General features: G+C 37.4%; 1 protein-coding gene across 10 annotated transcripts in view; it reads left to right on the top strand.

Moving 5' to 3' along the window:
• Window positions 1–23,609, top strand: part of RhoGEF2 (Rho guanine nucleotide exchange factor 2) — a 312,288-nt gene that overhangs the window by 185,162 nt on the left and 103,517 nt on the right. The window lies entirely within an intron of this gene.

Here is a 23,609-nt window from a genome sequence, read left to right as displayed (position 1 = left end):
GTGGTGGCGTTGTTTTCAGCTAAATCAAATCTTACGGAATCAGCGTTTTAGCACGGTCGATTAGCTCACTGTGCAGTATACGAGGAGCCGGTTCGTCATTTGTCGCGTGTGAATTAGTGTAAACTGTAAAATCATACCTGCGGTGGATTATTACGCAGCCTCGTGTCGCGAATATTGTATTCTTTGTCAGTGTATAAGTCACAAATCTGTATGGTTTGATTGGAGAGAAGACGACGTACGTTGTACGTATCTTTGTGCTTTTTCGAAGATGATATGTGGCGGTAAGTGGATTTTCAAAAGTTACCACTCGAGATCTCAAGCTTGACCCTTTTAATACGTTATGTTTATAAGTGACCTGTGTATGTATCGAAGTTTGAGGTTTAGACTCTCTGTGATTGGATGGTGGTCGTGTCTTTGTATTTTGTTTTGTGGAAACGTTCAAAAGCCTAATCCTGTCTATTTTTCTTTGATATGATCATCAGGAAAATGCTTTGTGTGGTAAAAAAATGCTTTCAAAATATTGTGATCTTCTATAATAATCATCTTCATTCAAGTTTCAAAGTGTCTGAGTAAAATTTTGGGAACGTTTTTGAAAAAAAAAACACGTGCTCTGCTACCATATGGCATTTTTAGCCACTTATTTTGTTCCCAGTGGGGTTTTTCTCGTATCCGGTTGACATGCCAACTTAACATGAAAAAAATCTAAATACCCTTCTCCTGCCAGTACTTGAAGAATCTAACTGTGTAATCGTCAAGTGTCCCATTTAATTTTCCAGGATTGATTTTTCCTGATAATTCACACTCAAATAAGTGCTTGTCAGTCTGAACATCACTGCATTCACACAGATCATCATCAGCCAACTGCCATCTATGGAGGTTGTACTTGGATCATGTGACTCCGCTCATCAATCTGTTAAGTGTTTTCCACAGTCCATATTTCAGATATTCTCCACTTGGTAGGGCTTCCTGCCTGGTTCTTCCCTCAGCACCTGCATTCCATATGGGACATCTATCTTATTACCTTAATGCCAAGTCTGTGTATGTCCATAAAAAAAGTATGATTTTATGCATCACTGATAAGGTTCCGATATGCTCAGAAGGGTTTGTTGAGTTCTAATTGAACATCGGTCAGCTTCATGCATCTTCCGTGGTGCACTTTTACTGCACTCAGATGCAAATTTTTCAATTCAGGGCATCCCAGAGTCTTATCAGTGACACAAACAGACAATTTTTTTAAAGGACATTCATGGATTGGGCATTGAGGTAACGATCTGTGCTGGAGTATCTCTTAGTTCTTCAACTGCTTTCATGAAACTGTGTCTTGATTTGAGGCGGGTTTCTGCCACTTCTTCATATCCATACATACTTAGGATGCAGCGGATTTTTTTAGCATCTTCGTCTTCTCTGTCATGGATGCAACTTCACGTCTGACTGCTGGTGGGGCGATCCCACTCAACTCATACAGATTATTAGATGGTGTTGGGTGTAAGCATCCTGTCACCAATCTACATGCTTCATTTAAGGGTATATCAACTTTACTCGCATGTGCTGAATGACTCCAAATATGGTAGGCATACTCCCCCACTGAATAGCACAGTGCCAGCTCAGATGTTCTCATAACTGTGTTGATCTTCTATGATAGCAAACTTGATTTTTCTGAATGAAATTTGTGCATAGCTAGTTGGCTTCTTTTTACTTGGTTTTATTATTACTTGAAAATCTTGTGAAATTTCTTTTGGGTAACCCCTAAGATCTTGAAAGTTATTGGAGTGTTCTTTTTTTGTAGCAGAGATGAGTACTAGTGTTTTCCAATCACTGTTGAACTGCAAATGCATTTATTGAAAAACCATCGGCTCTGCTACCATGTGCAATTTTCATAATTTTTTTTCTTCTTTTTGAATAGAATTTGGAATTTGCTGCTTTTTATGTCTATTTGCACTGTTTTGCAAAGGTATATGAAGAAAACCACCATGCTCTGCTACCATGAAACGTTTCTAGCCCTGTGATCTTCTATACCTAGTGTACTGTAATGGTACATTTGGAATTAGAAATTAGAAGAGCTGATGAGTCGTTGAGTTGTAATGTATATTTCATAACAAAGAATAACAACAGAAAATGAAATAATAACAAACATTTCTGGTAACTTCAGAATGGGTGGCCGCATATTTCTTATAGAGAGCTGCTACTTACACATCATAGTAATCATCTTGAATTTTTTAAGTCTGTGAGTAAAAGTTTGAGAACACTTTTGTGAAAAAAAAAACACATACTCTGCTACCATATGGAATTTTTAATTTTTTACCCACTTAGTTCGTTCCCAATGTTGATCTTCTATGATAGACATTGTTGAAATTTTCCGAATAGAATTCGTACGTAACTCGTTAGCTACTTTTTATTCTCTTTGAAAATCTTGTAAAATTTCAATTGCTATAGTCCCCAAAATCTTAGTTGCAAGTTATTGCAGTGTTTTACACATCTCTTTTTTTGTAGCAAAGACAAATACTAGTGTTTCCCAATCACTGTTGAGCTGCCACCGCATTTATTGAAAAACCACATGCTCTGCTACCATGTGAAATTTTTATCATCTTGGTTGTTTCCAACTTGGTCTTCTTTGTTCGAGTAGAATTTGGACTTGGGATTTTTCATGTCTATTTACATTTTGCAAACGTATTTGAAAAAAAAAACACATGCTCTGCTACCATGTGACATTTCTAGCCCCATAAATCGTTTCAATTAACAGATAACAACCATATGTACAGCAGAGCCCCCCCTTTTTTTTGGGTTCTCTGGACTACTGGACTCATTCTATCGACTAAAGACCCTATAAACTAAAGTCACCACGATCATTTTGCACCTAGAAGAAGTACGCGGGGAACACGCAATGATTCGACGTGTCCGAGATATTCTCATTAGCCATTTGAAGAATTTCTCCGCACTTTGTTATCCTCCGACAACTGTCGACCGGCGATTAATAATTAATATTTTGCTTCATTCTTGAATCACCTGCAGCAGGAGCGGCATTGTCGGAAATCTACAATCGTCTCCCAAGGTGAACCGATCGCGCACGTTTTAAGTAGATCGCGTGGCCATCGTACGTATAGAGCTAGTTTTATCGGTCAACCATTTGGCCGCGCCGCCGTCTTCACCATCACATTGTTTTCGATGCTGTGTGTTTTTTTTTCTTCTTTTTCGAGCATTACCGCGACATGGCATCTCACACAACTCGGTATAAATAAAACGTGCGAACGACGAGTACGATATTATTATTGTTTATTCGTTGGCGCGAGGTGAATTTACACTCGGTTTGGTTCATTATGGCCATTATCCGTGTGATGGTGCATAAATATTGGTCGCCTGCGCTGATAATGCAGCGTGTTTGCGTGCAATTATTCACGTACGCGTCTCGTTTCTTCTTATTCCATAGTTGCACTGGCTCATTTAACTCGTTTTGATGGGAAATCGTCGATGTGGGTGGATTTGCAATCGATCAATTTTGATGTTTTTCCAGTGTAGATGACCTTTTTTAAATCGATTTTTGAATTTTTCAATTTTAATACACTTGAGGAACCCATGAGCTGGGATTTCCAAAACTCGAAATATAAGGGAAGATAATTCTACGCTCGCTTTCACTGTCTCCTCTCTTCTGTTCTCTCCTCCATCGGTGGAAAATTAAATTCCACAAAAAAAGGGTTCTGCTTTCATATCCGAAATTAATTATCCACGTATCCATTTTTCCGCAGCAACACCTCGTTCGTAGGGTATAGGTAGAGGTACCAAAGCTGCAACGAGGAAAACTCCACCACCAGCTATACCTCCCTCTTCAGTCCACATCTAGTTCGGAAGCATATCTCGATGCGTGAACCTTAACCTATATTCGACGTAATTAATTCGAACCCTTTTAAAATTTTCAATTTACTAGATCAAGACTCGCTCGTATCTTTATCACGTGTTCGCGCCGCGCCGCTCTGAAATATATATTATTTTCTCTTCTACTCGTGTACTCTGGCGAAAAAGCTTATTTCGCGTCTTGTAGAGCTCGAGATCGCCCCCCCTCCTCCCCTACTGCCTTGTTCATCTTGACGGCTGCTTCGCGTCTGCTACAGCTTCAGCCAGTCAGCCAACCAGCCGCTCTTATAAACGTAACTAATTTTTCCCATTATACGCTTTTAATTTGTCGACTACTCGTTCCTTCGCCCTGTTGGGTTGTATCGGGCGAAAAATGCTTTAAAACAACGTTTGAACGTCTTCCAAACGCGTTATTTCGCGAATATTATTACGTATTTTACAATATAATAGTACACCGAGAATACCTCACTTAATATTTATCTTTTTCTCTTCGGATTGCTCTTCGCTTGGAATTTTTTTTTCGTTTTTTTTCTGTTTTCATTTGCGTCTTGCTCGAAAAATTCGTCGAACGATGTATGATTGTGTATTGTGTACAATAGGTAGTGTTTGATGGCCGATTCAAACCTTTCCTCACTCCCCCTCCTCTTTCTCACCCTTTCGAAAAAATGACAGAAAAATGAAAATTTTGGGGTCGTCTTACAAAAAAATCGAGTCATTGGTTTCATGAATTAGAAAATTTGAATTTTTTATTTTACTAACCAATTTCAAGCTATCAAGCTTGTCAACTAGCAGAGGTTTGAAAGAAGATGCTTCTGATACGGATTTAAAATTTCAGGTATGAATATTTCGAATATCAATTCTCCAGATCCAAAATTTCAAGTTCGAACATTTTAAGCATCAATTATCTAGATTCAAATTTTCAAAGTTTGCAATTTGCATATTTCAAGTTGGTAGCAATTTCTCGACTCGAGGTTTCAAGTTTAAATATTTCAAGCATCAATTGATCAATTTTCTAGATTCAAAATTTCAAGTATGAAATTTTAGATTAAAAAATTGGAGTTCAAATGTTCCAAGTATAAATTCGAGATTCAAAATTTCAAGTTTGATTGTTTCAAGTATGAGTATTCGAGATTCAGGATTTCAAATTTGAATATTTCAAGCATAAATTCCTTAGATTCAAAATTTCAAGCTTGACTGTTTCAAGTTAGAATTTCAGATTCAAAAATTAGAGTTTGAATGTTTTGAGTATGAATTCGAGATTTAAATTTAAAGATTTCAAGTTTAAATTTTCCAAATATGAGTTCAAGATTTGAAATTTCAAGGTTGAATATTTCAAGCATGAATTCTTTAGATTCAAAATTTCAAGCTTGACTGTTTCAAGTTTGAATTTGAAGTTCAAAAATTAGAGTTTAATGTTTCAAGTATGAATTCGAGATTCTATGTAATTTGAAGATTTCATGTTTGAATTTTTCAAGTATGAGTTCGAGATTTGAAATTTCAAGATTGGATATTTCAAGCATCTGCCCTCTGGATTCAAAATTTCTAGTTTGATTGTTTCAAGCAAAATTTCAAGTAGACATATGATTTTTAGATTTTAGAGTTCAAGTTTGGTGTTTTGATGTATAGCTGTTGATAACATTTATTGGAAATTATTTCAGGCATTTCCCCTCCCCCCCAGTATTTTCCAAAATATATCTGCCATAACGTTATGCTCGAATCAAGTTTGAATTTTGGATACAAACCCAAATCTGACCTGATTTCCACCTAAATATTCCTCTCCTCTCTCAACTCGTCTTCCCTATAAAAAGAACTAGGTACTTTTTTTTCATGTATCGTGAAAGACCACTTTAGCTAATGGATACTCTCGGCTACGAGGTACATATGTTTTATAATGGTCAATGTTGACATTCGAGTAGGTACATTCTCATCTCGTATGCATTAGAAATGAATCAAAGCTCAACTTTACGAAAACAAACTTTCGAGTAACTATCTCGATACCCTTCGTAAACATATCTTTATCTTACATAACAATACGTCGTAGTTGCATCAAATGTACAAACAAAAAAGGTGAAGGAAACGGTATGTATTAATACGAGACCACGTCGAAAGGAAACATTTTTGTGAAGAACTACGCCAAGTATTCGGATATTTTCAAGTACCGTGTCGTGTTGAAAAAACGCATAATACGAGTACCTATATACATACAAGGAATCAAAAAAGGTACGAGTGTGAAAAAATGCCAAGGATTTTCTAATTTCAACTTGCGTTTGCGAAGAGTGATATGCAATGATATCCTTTCAATCACATTGTATCGTGTATTGTGTTACCCCAGCTAAAGAAAGACTCGAAACACGTAATTCGCGTATTATTTGAAGAAAATGATACCCTTGCTCATATACGAGGTATTTTTTGTCGTAGATATATTTCAAATGAACTATTTGTACAAAAAATCAAATAAGTACACATGTGAAACGAGATATAAGTATACGGGTGTGCTTCTTATAGTTATTTATCTACCTTTTCGTTACTGGGATTTATGTAAATGATGCTTTTTGTATTTTGTATCAGCGAGAAATTACGTTTATTTTCTAAAGACTGACCTTCTCCTTGAATAGAAGTTCTGATTCGAAGTGGAACGAGTAAATTTCTAAGTTTTTGTACGAGAGCCCACGAGTGAGTGGAAAATGTGTGATTTTTAGGGTAAGTTTCATTGGACTTGAGTGCTCGAAGGGGAGATAAGATTGAAAATTACGTAATAGGTAGATATTAGGTAAGGTGCTTGCATAAAGGAGCAGTAGAAGGAGGTGGGTGGATGTTGTGAAAGTATTTCATTTTCCAACAAATTAACTTTCGGATGGCCACGTGCTCGTACTCGACTCGAATACTTAAAATATCAAGTTTAACCGACGAACGAATTAGCAAAGAAAGTATAGTCCAGGTGTTGGAGCTTCGAAGGGACAGACGAGCAGGGATGTTTGGAAATAACGCAACTTGCGTCCGATGGGCGAAAAAAAAGAAAAAAACTTGGGTAATTTTCAATATTGTTTACTGTAGTACGGACATGGGGCAGGGGCAGCGTACAGCAGATGTTGTGGGAGAAGGCGTAGCGTAGTGGGACAAACTCTGGTAAAAAGATAAATTCGCTTTCATTTGTTTAAACAGGGAAAAGCGCAACGCTCAGCACGAGAAATGACGTCTAGTGCGGGAAAAGTACTACCAGGTGCAGGGGGGAGGGAAAGGGTTGAAGGTGAGGCGAAACGGGCGGGAAAAAATACATACCTACGCGTATATCCATCGTCGTATAGTTGTTGTTGTTGTTGTCGTCGTGGCTGTAATTTCGATCATCGCATATAGGGGATGAAACGAAGTAGGGGTGGAAGTTGGCAAGAGAGAGAGAAAAAAACACGACGAGCACGAAACGAATTCATTTTTTTAATGAAACCCGCTGAGCCGCGTAGGTACAATATGCTGCGCTGCGAATTGTAAATGTACTGCGAAAGAAAAGTGTTTAATTTTGGGAAAAATTTAACGAAGGAAAGGCGAAGAGGGCGACGACCAAGGCGCTGGTTAATTTGTATCACACTTTGTTTACGTGTGAGAGCTTGAGGAGTTCAAGAGGGTGTCAAGAAAAGGCAGCAGAATGATCGAAGAGATGAGGTGCGGCTTGCAGCCTTCTGTGTTTTGAAAATGGAAACTACTCGCGGCCACGACATCGTTGTCGGCGAAAAACTTGGTAGAGCAAATATTTATCGTTGTCGATGGTAGGGAAGGGTTGAGAAGGGTAGGATTAGCGAAAATGCTCGTACCGTTCGAACTTTAATCAAAATTATATTATCGTTTGATAATTTAATATCTCGCGTCGAATACGTCCGATGAATTTTTATTGGGATGAAATTTTTTTCTCCTTAGAAAATACGAGTAAAAATGGTCGCCGTCGTCGTCCTAGTAAAATAAAAATGTCGCCTCGCGACGCCAACTTGGAAAATATTAAGAATCCGACCGAATACGATGAATGAGTGAAAAGCGAAGACCTTCGATACATACCTATAGCTATCGTTTAATACATAGGTACCTATAATTCAGCGGAAAGTAAAAGCTTCCTTGTTTTTTTTTTCATGGCAGCTTCGCAGCTCTTCCCTCTATAGTTTTACAAACTTTTGACGGGCAATAACAGTGTGATTTTTAAAGGTCAGTTGACGAGTATAGGTAGGTAGGTGTTTTTTTTCTCGCTATTGTGTTGTCGTTACTCGTCCACACCGAGTAACCCCATCGAGTAAACTATTTCCTTTGTTTTGTAGTTTCAACCCCCTTCTTTCTGCTCCTCTTCTTCGTTTACCCATTTCAATTCGGCGTAAACACGTCGCAAGGCGACGAAATGAAAAAATACCTCGGAGTGGAATTTTTTCGGAATTTTTATTCGACGAAGTATCCGGGTGAATGACGACGAGATGGCGGAAATGTTACCGAGATAGGGTATCAGACTGGACTCATCCTGTAGTGGATGATTTTGTGTACCAAAATGGCGAAAGAGGAGATTCCAGAAGTGAAAGGTGTTGTTGTTTCGTTGCATATTCTATTGGATGGCCCCATATAATGCAAACCCATTGTGGGTGTTGTGTTGAAGAATGGTTTCAGATAGTTGGGTATTCGATCTTTTTGGATCGTACAGTGTCGTTTTATAAGATAATGATCGTTGTCATGAAGGTCTCGAAAGTCGTCTTTCAATTCTGTCAAGTTCTTGCAACTAATCTCATCTAGCTTCTGAAGCTCAGACAAAATTCATTCATCACAAGCGTCTTTAGACAACGTGTGTTCTCGTTGTGCGCATGCGTGTGAGGTCAGGTTTTCTAGTGCGCATGCGCGTGGATTAAGGTTTTATAATTCGCTTGCGCGTGGATTGAGGTTTTCTAGTGCGTAGGATTGTGTATTTAGTGGTGGTGTATTTGAATGGGTTTCCCATCCAAAAGTGAAGAAAGTCTGGATTTTTTTATGAAATTGCGAGTAACATCTCCAATTCCTACATTTCTTTGCCAAAGTTCAAAAACAATACCTACCTACTTATTTCTACGAAAGTTTCGAAAATGCCCAGTTTTTTATCTAAATCAAATAAAATTCTGTTTTTCTGATAAATATTCCAAATAAGTTTAAAAAGTGCTGATTTTCAGAAATGCTTTAAAAAAGTTCTGCATAAGCACGACTTCTTTTAATTCAAGTAGAAAGAACTGAAAAAAGTAGGACATTTTGGAAATTTTATAGAAATCAACGCATTACATAGGTAATTTTTTGAATTTTGCCGAATTCGGAAGAAAAATAGGAACCTTTTTATATGTATGCAAAATTTCTTGAAAAAATTCTAAAAAATGCTGAGAAGTTTCAAAATGTTTTTTTTATGTGCCTGCCTACAAAGCAGCCCAATATCTCAAAAAAAAAATTATGAAAAACTTTGTTCAACATTTTTGAAAAGCACAAAATTTACCTAATATTTGTATGGTCTTGAATCAGAAAATAATTGCTTTTTTCTTCACAAATTAAATTTTTCAACGCTTTTGCCTTCATTTTTCTTGAAAATAATTGCTTTGTTTTTCACAAATGAAAATTTTTCAAAAGCTTTTGCATTCACTTTTTTTTTTTTGGCTATAAAATATTTCCACTTCTTTTTTTCCTGAAATTAGGTGAAATGCAGAATTTAGAATCCGTGGATTTGAGTCTTGTTTGTGCCAGTTCACAGTATCCATACATTGGATGCAGACAGAGGGTTTTTTGTTGGTTTTATTTTTTCTACCTCAGATGCAATCTCATGCTGAATCAGTGGTGGTTTGTTCTGAGACAGTCTGTCTGTCACTCGTCTGCATGCCTCATTTAAATGCGCATTCACTTCATCAACATGGGCTGAGCGTCTACAGAGTGGACACTGGACAGGCATACTCCTCAAGTGAATAGTGCAAGGCTAGTGCCAATGTGCGCAGAACTTCCCAACTGCTTCCTGGCAACCTGCGAATTGAATTTGAAGCCAAAAACATGTCCATGATTTTGAGCTTCTGCAGATTGAAGGTGTCATTGAACCAAGTTGAGCCCATAACCTATATCTTCAGATTGTAAATGTTGCTTCCACTTTCATCTTTAACCACTGAATTACCTTACAGCTTTCTTTGTGTTATTTTCTTGGAATAATCTTGAATCAATCTAATTCCTTTGGCAAAGGTGCACATGAAGGCCCATAACCATAATTTTTAGATTAGAGGTGGCATTAAAATGTTGACCTCATAATCGTTGTCCTCAGATTGTACCTACATAATATGTAGAATAGGCTATAGATGTGACTTGCAATTTTGCTTCTATCATCATTGATTTTGGATTTGGAGGTCTTTTGGTGAGGAACTACATGATTGGGCCCATAACCAGTGGCTGCTGAATTAAAAATTCTATTCATATTGTTTTGCTGAGGTGCACATGAAGGCCCATAACCATCATCTTCAGATTAAAGATGTCAGTAAATCAAGTTGGCACCATGATCTTTGTTCTCAGATTGTAGAATGGAGATATTACTTCCAATTTTGCCTCTATTATCATTGATTTGGACTTGAGTTCTTTACGTGAGGAACTAGGTGATCGGGCCCATAACCACTGGTTGCTGAATTAGAAATTCTGTTCATATTGTTTTGATGAGGAACCATATGATTGGGCCCATAACTATTAACTGTTGGATTAGAAATTCTATTCACATTCTTTTGGTGAGGAATTAGAGGATTTGGCCCATAACCATATGACTGCTGGATTAGAAAGTCTGTTTACATTTTTTTCTTCTTTGACCTTGAACTAACTGGATTCTTTTAGCTGAAACAGATATGAGGGCCCACAACCAACTCGAATACGTTTGGTTGGAGATTGAATGTTGGGCCCATAACCATTTATTATTATTTGTAAATTCAGAATCGCGCTCGTGTTTTGATCTGTATGAAGTAGATCGACCCAAAAACATTGTAACTTGAGATACGATTATCCAAAATATCAGAGATTCTCAGTTCAGGTTTTATGTTCTGCAGGCAGGAAAAAGTTGTTTAGAAGCTCGAGAATGAGTGGAAATTGCGTTCACGCTGGAAGCAAATAACGATAAAATGGAACAGTTGCAGGATTGCGAAAATCTAATATAATATTTTACGCTCGCTTATATAAATGCAGGTGTATTTGTCACATTATATGTACGTACGATGGAGATGTTATACGCAGAACTACTGCGGGAAGCACAATATGTAGCGCAGGGATGCGTGCAACTTGCGAAATGCTTCAGGGTGTGTTCCAAAGTATTGTACACGTATATGTGCTGCGTACAGGAAAAAAAAAATTACATGTCAAAACTGTCTCTTCTTCCTGCCCTCTCCGTACCTCTCACCTATAGGATTTGCGGTTGAATATAGGTAAAGGAGTAAATGCGCAGCTATTGGTGTTGAGAAATAATATCGTACGATGGTGGAAAATGAAACATGTACCTATGATTAGCGAACTGTAGCCTGGGAAAGAGTACATTTATAACGATGAAGGAGAGAGTACGAGTACATATCCGAGAAAATGAGAAGGTTTATTGGCGAAGCTCGATGATGTGGTTGTCAAGGTGACGCAACGTTCGTGATGAGCGATTAAAATGTAATAATATTGCGATCTTTTGACACAGCCATACAGCAAATGAACGAAAGACAACGACGCGCGAATGACGAAGCGAGGTGCAGAGAGGAATACATTATACACCTCGAAGGAAAGCAAAGAAGAACACATATGAGAACAGACAAGTGTGGCGAGATGGTTATTGCGACGAAATTGAGAAATATAGGTACCAGTACGCGGTCAGGGATGGGAAATGGCAGGATGGGTGATAAAGCTGACGACCACGCACAGGTATACCTTTACCTACCTAGTCGAGGTACAACCGCACATAATGTACGAGTAGGTTTGTTTTTATACGTACCTACTTGGAAAAGGGGTATTAAACGATGCGACGAGCTCGTCGACGAGAAATTTTCTCCTTACGTGGAATAGGTGGCGAGTTATCATGTTTACAAGCGTTTTGATTTTTCTATCCCTCCTCTCACCTCACCTCCTATCGCTTCGCGAAATATACGGCGCTGCGGTAATATTCTATTTATGTGTTTATTTCACCTTAAAATGCTAGTTTACGTCGAGAGAAGGTTTATTTTTACATTACATTGATGAGAGGATCGGACGAGGGATGGTGTGAGAATCTATGAATTGAAGCCAGAGACCAACGACGAGCGAGTAAATAAGATGGATGAACGAGCAAGAGGCAGAACAGGGGTGTGTAATGTCCAGAGAAATAAATACATTCGTTGAATGGCAGACCAGAAGAAGGCCGGTTACGTGTTCATCTTAGTATGTACTCGTACGAGTATATTATGTATATAAGTATAAAATTAATCATTTATTAGTTCGCGGTTCGACCAGGGGAGCTGGCGAACTCTCTGACACAGATAATTACGATTTTAGCCACATTGTTTGATAATCTGTCATCCGATTTGAAATCTGGCTCGTTCCATACACTTGGCCTTGTTTCAAATTTAGAAGACCGATAAGTATGCGTGCGGATTCGGAATTTTGGCGATTTTTAACGCTATTAGCGCCCAGACGCGACGTGTGTTGCGTACAGTACAGTACAGTCGAAGATTTTTATAACCCTTCCTCATACCCGCTCCTATCGTCATCTTCGGTACTGCTGTTGATGCTGCTGCTGCTCCTCCTCATTCGCGAATTTGACGAGTGTTTTGACGAATGTCAGAAGTAGAAGTGAGGAAGGAAAGGAGGAGGAGTCGGCTTTTAGCTGATTGAGAATCATGTTAGGCGAAGTTTTCATTAGTTGGTGGTACGTTTGATGAAATTTCATTAGGGGGCGAAGTTTGGTAGAATGTGAACGTTTGAGTAGTTTCGATTTTGGTATGGTGTTTTTTCATCATGCGAATCCTCGAATATTGTAAAAATTATTGAAAGATTTTTGGTCGACGATTTTCTTGTGTTAGGGATTTATTTGTTCCTTGAACAATCTTCGGATATAGAGGGTGTAAAGGTATCATTTGATGAAATGATATTCATGTGGAACTGCGTTTAAAAATTGAGATACTTTCAGCCTTCAGAAACTTGCTAAGTACAATAAAAACTTGAAGAAAATGTCCAAAGAAAATGCTGAAAAGTCGAAAATAGGTAGCTTTAAAATTGAAAAAATTGAGAAGTATAAAAAATATTCTCAATTTTCACTATTCTTCTCCCCCCCCCCCTCATCCGTTGAATATTTACCATGATTTTAAATTTGTTGAAATGCCAAACAATTGAGGAACTTTTTTTTTGTAAACTGAAGATGATATGAAATATCAAAAAATTTAATATTCCAATTTTTTTGATTGTCAGTAAATTCTGAAAAAATTAATATGGAAAGATGTTGAAATGAAAAAAAAAAAATTTTTTCAACTTGAAAAAGTTGGAAAAATGGAGGGAAAAATGAAAAAAAAATGTTTATTACTTTGAAGTGTCAGAAAATGGATAACAAACGTTTGACATCGAAAAAGGGATCAAAACATATGGGGTGGGGAGGAAGAGGGGGTCGAAAAAGATCCTAACAAATCCGAATATTTCCCCGGTGTTTTTTCAGGAGTGGGAGGGGGGTGGAGGCTTGTTGAAGGAAGTTGAAATTACTATGCAAAAAATTTCAAGATGTAATAATTTCTATTTGTTATACTCGAATGTATCTTGATATGCATGCATTTTTAGGCAGGGAAAAGAGAAAAACTTGGGAAAAAATGTCGAATATTAGATATTTTATAGAATAACAATCTTGAGAAGGAATGGACTTTTTTTCATTTAATACAAATTCTGAATTGGTTTCCAGCTGGAAACTCGAACGTATTTTTGTAGGCAAGTTGGAAAATCAAATGGTATGGATCAAAAAATGAAAATTTTGAATTGTTTTCAAGTTGTGAGCGAGAATGTGTAATTTGTAAAAAAGTCATGTTTTTTGTTTTTTTGTTGTTTTTTTTTTGTTAAAATTGCTTAGAAGACTCGCTTTTTTGTCTAAAATGAGAAAAAAATACGATTTTTGCTGAAATTGAGGAAAATGCTTTTTTTTAAAAATTTTTTCAATGTTGAGTGCATTTTTGATCTGTGGAAAGTGATTGAAAAAGTAAAAGGAAGAACCCTCAAAAATCCTGAAAAATGATCCATCTATTTTTTTTTATTTTTTGTAAAATTGGCAGAAAAATCGAACGTTTCAAAATTATGATGCATTTTCGTTTCAACTATCACTTTTTGTCCTATGCATTTAATTTAAATCATAAAAATGTACCCATGGTTCGAAAGTTTTCATCTTCAAGATTTTTATTTCGAGCAAAAAATGCCTTATCAAAGGAAATGTAAGCTTTTGAACTTGAATTTCCTCATCTCTAATTGCTCTGTATTGTGTGTCAGAAAAAGAAAAATGTGAAACGATCTGCTTTCAATAATTTGCAATAATTTTTGTCCGCTATAAATTGTTTTTTTTTCTTCTCGAAAATGGAAGAAGGATGGGAGAACTGAAATGAATCCTTAAGACTTCTTTATATGTAGTTTCTTCATAAAAAGGGCATGATCTGACCTAGATCAACTTCCCAACTTATTTACCTACGTAATTCAACGTGTAATGGAACTATTTTTGTATCGTCGATGTAAGTAAATGGATATTGTGAGCACAGATATTGAGTATATAGCATTTTAAAACGACGAAGGAACTTTTCGGAGTATCCTGTATTACGCGATATTGGCGCCCGATCGAGGACCCATTAAACGATTATGGTATTTATTCGACGTAACTTATGTTTGTTTTACGTTGTAAAGAAGAAAGACGCCATGCAAAAGGAAAAGAGCCGGGTGCAGAGAAAGTGCTCACGAGCGAGGTATCGTTTATATCGTACACAAATGCAGCATAATACTCTATACGCGATCCTACTCTTCGTAGACTATTCGACGATGGAACTTACTACCGCACAATGATACCTACAAATTAGATAGTAAAAATTAAGTTCGATTTTTTTTTACGATTGAAATGAAAATTTATTGCGAATTTCTCCTCCTCGCCGCGCCGCCCTACCCCTCCCTCACTCGTGGATAATGTTTTAGTACCCAGAGAAGACCTTCCTATCCTCGAGTATCTCTTTGTTTTAAATGCTGGCGGGGCACATTTGTCGAGGTCGAGCAAAATCGAATTCAAAGGTGTCTTAAGGTGGGTCTGGATAAAGGTGATTCTCTGTTTTGCCTACAGATAGGGGAGAAATCGCAACAAAGACGCTCTTTAACTGTACGTCTACGTATACTTGATTAGTCGATGCGAGCCTTTAAGGAGGAAAATTTATGTATCGATGCAGGAGGAATGGCGGTAAGCGAGATAATGTTTACTGATTGACGGCTATTAAGTGAAATTAAAGTCGATTTTTCTCGTTTTCTTATACTCGCTCATCGCTGCTATGCACAATGTACGAAAAGGCTAGGTTCAGGCAGCTTACCGTTAGCTCTGGTTATGTATTATTCGACCTCTTGACGTTATATGTATTTTCATTCTTTGCTCGAGTCCACATGTAAGAAAAGGGTATGCATGGCTTTTTTTCTCTTACTTCGAGGACGACGACGCCGCGTATCGAATTTCCTTATTTTATAGCTCGCAACCCGGCGGTATTCCCCCTCCCCTCTGGCCATTCGAAAGGGTGAAAAAGTTTTTGGGAAAGTTGCAATGAAGGCTTAAGGATTAGATGTGTGCTGCGGACACGACGACACGACACGAAGGAAAGTGCGTAGCCCAGGTTTTTTATGTACCATGGGGACATTATGTGGTACCTCTACCTACTCGTACATTGTGTGCGAGCAAAGTTGGCAGGATTTGATTTTGCGTTGACCTACATAATATAGTACATATAATGGCGAAGCAGGCGAGATTGGTGGCTATACTGCGTATAATATGCTTACTCGCATTCCCTATGTACCATTTGGAAAATAATTTGAAACGAATTTGTCAGGCGTACACTATTGGGATGGAAAAACAGCCAGATGAAGCCGGCAGGCAGCATAGGGAAGGGCAACGCGTTTAATTTATCGTGTACTGCAGTGTTAAGGGAACTCGAGATTGAATTGTGAAAGATCGACTCTTCGCTGGTCGCGATTCCTTCTTGGCAATTTGATGAAATTTTCAGGATAGTGGATTTGTTGGAGGGGAAAAAGAGGTACTATGAAAAGGTTGACCGAGGCGAATCGGCGATTACCTTATTTATTTCCTTTTTTGCCTAGACTGTCGTGTTGGGTCTTTTATTCTCGTATCTGGTGCCTTTTTCTTTCTTTTTTAGGTCACTCGATTAATAGGTACGTAAATTGACTTAAGGTGTCCCTGAAGGTAAGCTAAGGTATAAGCAGATTTGACGTACTGGTTCACTATCTGGGTCATTATTTGTAAAGCGACCATTTTACACGTGTTATTTGTACTACGAGTAGTTGGAAGTTGGAAGTGGTCGTTAAGGCACGTGGTGGCGCTTGATAGAAAGGTAAAGAATATTGAGAAGTACCGAGTGAGAGGGTATGTAGGTTGAGTTTATTTAATTGAAATGGCTAGTTTTGAGATTTATTGTACGTTTGAGTGGAGTTTCGAGTCGTAACGGTGGTGGAAGTATTCTTTTTTTGGAAGGGGGAGGGAGTGAATTTTTGAAGAGAAAACAATGTATTTTGGAAAGATTGAAAAAAGAAAATAATTGAGAAAGCCATCAGTGATTGGCTTAGTTGGCTGACTTCATCGTCATTTTGAGTGCCGTTGGGGGGGGGGGAGAGGAGGTTAGATTTGAGACCACCGATTTTTGCTTCTTTTAATAATATTTTGGATATTACTTTTGTACTGTAACATTCTTATTCGAATGGAGAGATCATGTGAATAACAAAGTGAATTGTTTTTACATTTTCCCCCTCAAATTTTGAAAAAGCAAAGGGGGTCCCAGTAGTGGTCAAATGGGCTTGAATAAGCGTGCTGAAAATGTCAGGTATCCAACCTTCAAAGGCTTAGTATCATGAACTTCGAAATTTTTTAAAAATACGTCTTCATGTTGTTTTGATTCCCCTCCCCCTTTTTAAAGTCATATTAAAACGTACTAGAAGAGAACGAACAGAACAAACCACATCTGAAATGTTTTATTAAGCAAGCATAGTACAAGACTGATACAAATATTTTAAAACTATGATACACCAAGCAATACTAACTAAAGATAAGAATATGCTGACGACATAACAACTCTTCCCCTCTAAGAAGGCTGAAACCACTGGGGCTGTCGACGAATACGTGATGATCGATGAACTGCAGGCTGAAGCTGGATGGGAAATTCGGGCTGAGCTTGATCAGGTACAATTGGTGCAGAGACAGGCGCAGGATCATCAATCAAAATTGCAGAATTGAATTCATTCAAATTTGTTTGGCAAAGATGATTAATATGACAGCGATGAGTTCTACCGCCAGATTTAACTAGGTAAACTACATTCCCCAGTTTACCAGAAATGGATCCAACTTCCCATTTTTTAGGACCACAAAATAGGTGAAATTTAACTTTTTCACCTTCCTAAAATTCTCTTTTTTGGCAGTTGAGAATTTTGCTCAATTTTGGAAATTGGTTTGACAGCAGACTTTACAGTTTGCATTTTTTGCCCAAACATCAATTTGAAAAATGATTTTCCATTGGACAAAGGTGCACAGTGATATGAACGTAGGACCACTTGTAGACATTTGAAAAAGGGACCATTTTTGGTGCATTTTAATCCTTTTTTAACAATTTGCACAAATTGTTCAGCTTGCCCATTTGACTGAGGATGATAACTGGGAGAAGTCAGATGATGTATGCAATTTTGGTGAAAATATTCCCTCAATTCTTCTGAAACAAACTGAGGCCCATTATCACTGACAGCAACCTCAGGCAAACCAAAATGTGAGAAACATTTCTCGAAACATTCGATGACTTGAGCAGAATTTGTAGACTTGACAACAAAAACTTCAGGCCATTTTGCATAGGCATCAATGATTATAAGAAGATTGGTATTTTCAATTTCTCCAAAATCAAAATGAATACCATGAAGGTATTTAGTATGTCACCGGTTCAAAATCGTGCAACCAAGGAGGAATTCTAGATACCTAACTATAATACAAATTTCACTGGCACAGAAAAAAAAATCAAAATTTTCCCCCAAAAAACCACGCTCTGCTACCATATTGAACTTGTGTCCCCAAATGAGGCAGTTGAAATGTCAAAAAATGACATTATGAAACCATAGAGGAATTCTAGGCAACCATCATATCGACTCCTTAAGCATATAAAAGAACTAAAATTGTCACCGGAAAACCATGCTCTGCTACCATATTGAACTTTTGGATGTAAGCCTCCAATAAGGTAGGTCACAATCGTGAAACCAGTGAAACCGAGGAGGAATTCTAGATATCCATAATACAAATTTCCCTAGCGCAGAAAGAAAATCAAAATTTACCCTAAAAAAACCATGCTCTGCTACCATATTGAACTTGGAGGTAATCATGAACAATTTTTGGCAGTTTTGGCGATGGAGTAGGATTTTCAGCAGTTTCTTGGCCAAAAACTAATAGAATTTTTGGCCGTTTTGGCAAAAAAAAGTTAGTTGGACAAAAACAGAACCAAAAAATGAATAATAGTCACCCTGTTAAATACCTACTTTTGTTAATTTTGAACGAACAGTGTAATTTATATAGTTTGATGAAATCGACATTTTGTCGTAATTTGCCGATACTTCTGTACTTGGAAAATTTTCAGTAAACTTCCTTCCTTTTTCCAACTTCTTGCATTTTATTCAAGGGTCGTGCTTTCAACTTTTTAAACGATTATAAAATAGCTCGCTCGTTTCGTTCACGTTAAGTAGGTAGGTATTTATATCTGCATATTCTTTTACATACGAGCCAGCTTCCATTTTCCTTCGCATTCGCTCTGTTCTGCAGTATAATCGCGAAATTCACTTAGCAAAATTACCGTGTAATTGGACTAGAAATGGGGAACTACCAGACGAGCTTTTGGTCGTCCAACGATACGTTAACGAGCAAAGACGCTTGCTTACTACAGCAAACACTTGGGAAAACGTTTTAACTCTCTCGGTGCGGTTCTCCATTCTGGATGTCGTATGTAGAACACGCGAGGAGACGAGTCGAGGTAAAGGAAAAGTGCTAGAATTTTTTCAGGGAACCTGGCATCATTGTCGTCGTCGCCGAATAGCGCGTTTCTCCGGGAGAGTTTTTCGTTTACTTTTTTTTTTCTTATCATGCCGGCTTCTGTGTATCTGTGCTCGACGCTCTAGAGCTTGTGGAATGGTGAAATTTATATTACGAGCTTTTGGCGATATCTCGTATGAATGAAGCCGAATGGTACTGGTTACCATGGTAACCGGGGCGCGAATATTAAACGTGATAGTGCTGCCGAAGCCGGAGCCGGGGCCGGGGCCGAAACCGGGATACGATGTGAATGTGTGTATGTGCCTGACTGCTTGCCTGCTCGAGCTGCGGATGCCGCAGCTGTTTCGAAAAGGTTAATGTGTTTTAGGTGGGCGATTTTTGAGCCTATACGATGGCCGCCGGGTATTGAGGGAAGACGGGGGCAGCTGCGATGGTGGTCGTGTATGTGAAGTGTGCGTATTTGTGCGAGATACGATACGATACGTGGTAGGCCGACTAATTAAATTACGACTCTTTGGTGGTGCGAATGCTACGTACTGTAGCGTCGAGTGTGTGTGTATAGCGCCATCCCCAGTCGAAAGTACTGTAACGGCCACAACAAGGGCTAATTATTTCCTTTCCTCTCTCTTTTTTTTTTCAACGCTTTTTCGTCGACGACGACGACGACGTTGTCGACACCCTCGTAAGCGTTGAAAATGGATCGAGACACAGGAAGGCGAACGATAGATGGATGAAGGTATCTGCGATACTTGAAACGAGATGAAAACTGCGAAGAGAAATACCAACAACTCGGCCTTAATGAAGTGCTACCGTGTGTAACATCTTGTACAGATATGTTTAAAAGCATCACTGTGTAGATACGAGTGTGTTATTCAGCTCCTCTCTCTCTCTCGATAATAATCGTTTAACTCGGTAAACTTTTCACGAGTGTACGGTTCCCTATTATTTTTCGGACGTCGTCGTTTTCGTCGAAGAATCGACGTTCGAAAACACTGAAAACTACTACCTGACGTGAAGCTCGTTTGAAAACGATAAAAAAAAATCGATTTTAAAGCTCGTGTTTTTTCTTCTCACTTTCCCGAAGAATTATTGGAACACAGTACGTCGTCGTCTGTAGTATGGTATATTATGTACTTGGATTCTCTATAGTCATTCCCCCCGTCATTCATTTTCTCACTTTGTGTCTTCGCAGAAGGAAAAGAAAGACGAGAGAATAAATTAAAGTCGACTCGAATTGCGGGTTATTATTTCGCTATATTACAAATTACCCTACGAAGGCAGCACAACATAAAGACGAAACGCCTCGGCTAAATGGTGCAGGGAGATCGTAACGAATTGCTAAGGTTTTTTTGTGTTTTCCTTTTCCTTTTTTTTTTTTTTCGGGTACTCGAGTATCGTCTGTTTGCAATAAATTTCTACGTATATAGGTTTTCCATTACCGAGGCGACTGTTTTTTTATTGGTCTCGATGACTTTGGACGAATTTAATTCGCATTTAGACTCGACTATGTGTATTCTCTCATTACCGGTGTTGATGAGAAAACTCGACGAGCCGACGAATACGTCGAGTCTGCTGTTGATTGCCAGACAGATGATACGAGTGTCTGATGGTGGTCGTGCTGCGCGGTTGGGTATTATAGTAAAGGTCTTATACGTTTATTGGCTTCGAGTTCTTTGAAAAGTTAAGCACGATGAAAGTGACGAAACGAGTTCTGTACTTGATATGCAAAAAAAAAGAAAAGAAAAAACCTACAATTTTTTTAGCTTTATAAAATAATAGTAGGATAGTTGGTTGGAGGGAGGGGGGGGTGAAATTTTGGCACAAGTAGCCTCGTCGAATAGAAGTATCCCTGCTTCGGATTCATTCACGCTTTTTCACTATATTTCCCTCCACTATGAATTCTGAATCATACCCCCCCCCCCGCGCTCCACCCATAAACTCTCGAGATAATTACTATTATACACCGCCGCAAACATATTATTAAGGCGAGCGTGAAACAATCTCGCGCTGCTTTAGCGCAATTAGTGTCCAATTTCGAATGAAAAACGACCATTTCCCAACCAAAGATTCATTTACAAGACGACAAAAACCCTTTACCGGACGCCATCTGTTCGGCAAAGTTCGATTAAATGGATGTAATAATTTTCAAAATACTCTTATAAAACACTGAATTTTGGGAAATTAATCGATATTAATTATCGTTATTTTGAAATCTGTACGAAAACACGAAACGAACGAATGGTGCTTTTTTTTGGTTGAATATCAGCGTCATATTTTTCAACGGAATAAGCTATTTTTCAGGTATTAAAAATCATAAAAAATTTTAAAGTTTCTCGACCTTTCTCACTGTTTGGAAGGCTGAAGAGTGGTTCTTATTCATTTTCAACCGAAATTAAATTCGAAAATTTTTAAATTTACAGCACGTTTTTTTGAGTCATCCGAATTCCTTTGAGTATACAAAGTATAGTCTGGGGGTGGGTTGCTTCTATTTTACTGTTTTTTTTTTTTTTTAATGTCAAAAATACCGTTATTTTGTCTATATATAATTTTCAAATTTCGATTATCTTGCTCGTTTCATTTTCCAATGAAACGTAGAAATTTTTCATTGATGCTTTCTCAAAGTTTTTTCTCGTTTTTTTTTCCTAAGATCATACTTTTTTGTTAAAACTGCTAAACAACCCCATATTTTTGCCAAAAATGTTGCTTTTTTCAATTTTAAAATCTAACTTTAAAATCTTATCTTCATTTACTCGTTTTTGTGATTTTTTCTCGCCATTTTTTTAAGCAAAAAATCTGCTTTTTTGTCAAAACGACTAAAAATCTCAAATTTTGGCTTTTTGATCAGATTATTAAAAATTCTAATTTTATTTAAGCCGAAGTTGCCAAAAAATCCTATTTTTTTAAATATTGTTGAAAATCCTGCTAATAAAAGATGAAACATTTTATTAATTTTTCATAACTTTTTAATACATTTTTTTTTTTTTTGGTCGTAACTGCAAAAATGGTTTCATGTTTTCTGACAAAAATGATAAAAATCCTGCTTTTTTTCCATTTTAAAATCGTTATTTTTCCGGGCTTTCTCACCATTTTGTCGAATTTCTTTTAAAAACAAAAATATGAAACTCTTTTTCCTCCCTGCCCCACCCCTTCCAAATTGAAATCAAAAATGCGTTACTTTTTCATGTTTTAGTTTTATTCCTGCTTGTTGAGAAATTATGAGCTTATGCGACGAAATTACAGGGTGTCCACAAGCCTGGAAAACCTGAAAAAGTCAGAGAATTTGGTCAGTCTGGAAAAATCAGGGAATTTTGTAATTTTCAGGCAAAATCCATGGAATTTTGAAAAAACGATCAATTGCAAATTTTGGATAAAGATCTGCGATGAAAAGAAAACAAATTCATTTTTTACTTCTCGAAACACAAATTTTCAAAAGCTTTTGCCCTCACTTCGCTCGGACTTGTTTTCTTTTCTTTTTCGAAGGAAAGATGAAAATTTCTAGATAATAAAAATCAAGTTTTAAAGCCAAAAAATGAACTTCTCACTAAAAAAAAAAAAAACATAATTTTTATGCATCTCGAAATACAAATTTACAAGAGCTTTCGCCCTCGCTTGGGCCTGTTCTGTTTTCTTTTTCAGAATCAGCTTCCTTCAAAAAAAAAAAAAAAAAAAAAACATTCAAATTCCAAAATTTTAAAAGCCAAAAAAGAATTACTCGTCCTCACATTGGAAAGAAAAACTTGTTTTTATGCCTCTCGAAATGCAAATTTTCGTAAGCTTTTCGCTCGAGCCTGTTTTTTTTTCAAAAGTAACTTCCTTCAAAAAAACATCATTCCAAATTATAAAATTTAAAAAACCAAAAAATAAACTCTCGCATTAAAAAAGCCCTTGTTTTCGGGCGTCTGTCTCGAAATAGAAATTTTCAAAAGCTCTCGAGCCAATTTGTTTCTCGTTTTAAAATAAACAAATTTCACATTTTGAGGCTTCCAAAAATCCAAAAAATAAAAGAAAAATTTTCATAAGTCATACGAATACTGTATCGAAGAAAAACTTATGAAAAAAAAATACGCTCCCTCCCCCCTCCTCCCAAAAAAAACTTCTTCTTCAATTAAAGTATGGGGTAAGTATAGAAATTCGGAAAAAATGGTCTGGAAAACCTGAAAAAGTCAGGGAAAATGACTTGCCAAAAACTGTGGACACCCAGGAAAAGTGGGAGAGAGGGTAGTTGGTGGAAAAAAGGCCCACTAATCTTGTTGAAATTTGAACAACCTGAAATTGTAAATCGCATCAGAGACCCTCTTCTGTTCCTTTTTTTAGTAAACCAATTTTCAAAATGGTACTTAAACATTCCTGGTAAGACGGGGGGATGGGGGGGGGGGGTTAGAAGCTCTCAATTTCGGTCAAAGTACGAAAAAATGTCAATTAAGCGAGTGGTATATCGTTTGTTACTAACTCGAAGGTGCCGAATTCAAATATAGGCGTATTTTTTCAATTCACGCACTCTGAACCCCTCACCCTCGCTTTTAAT

This window comes from Planococcus citri, chromosome 1 (genome assembly GCF_950023065.1).
Source record: "Planococcus citri chromosome 1, ihPlaCitr1.1, whole genome shotgun sequence".
NCBI lineage: Eukaryota > Metazoa > Arthropoda > Insecta > Hemiptera > Pseudococcidae > Planococcus > Planococcus citri.
Note: the sequence above shows the minus strand (reverse complement) of the source record. Positions and strands in the feature narration are given on the sequence as shown.